This window comes from Salvia hispanica, chromosome 6 (assembly GCF_023119035.1).
Source record: "Salvia hispanica cultivar TCC Black 2014 chromosome 6, UniMelb_Shisp_WGS_1.0, whole genome shotgun sequence".
Lineage (NCBI taxonomy): Eukaryota > Viridiplantae > Streptophyta > Magnoliopsida > Lamiales > Lamiaceae > Salvia > Salvia hispanica.
The window spans coordinates 36,748,684-36,749,117 of NC_062970.1; positions in this window are offsets into that span (position 1 = coordinate 36,748,684).

Here is a 434-nt window from a genome sequence, read left to right on the forward strand (position 1 = left end):
TGATATTGTGTTGATACTGTGGTAACAATAAAATCTTGAAATTTTACACTGTATTGACATTGTATTGAAACAATGTTGAAGCTGTGTTGAGGAGATTTGAGTTTTTACAATATATAAGTTTGCATTTTATCACTACCCTATTCTATTGAGTGACATTTACATAAATGCGGGATCCAATCGATTTTGAGAATCATGTCCTAAAATAGATGCCACACTCTTTATAGTTTATTCAAACCAAATACTACCTCCGTCCCTGAAAATTTGATACAGTTTACTATTTTGGTCCGTCCCTGAAAATTTGATACACTTCACTTTTACCATTTTTGGTAGTGGACCCCATATTCCACTAACTCATTCCTACTCACATTTTATTACAATCACCTTATACCCCAGGTGATGGTTTTTACCATTTTCACTTCACATAGTTTAAAAGT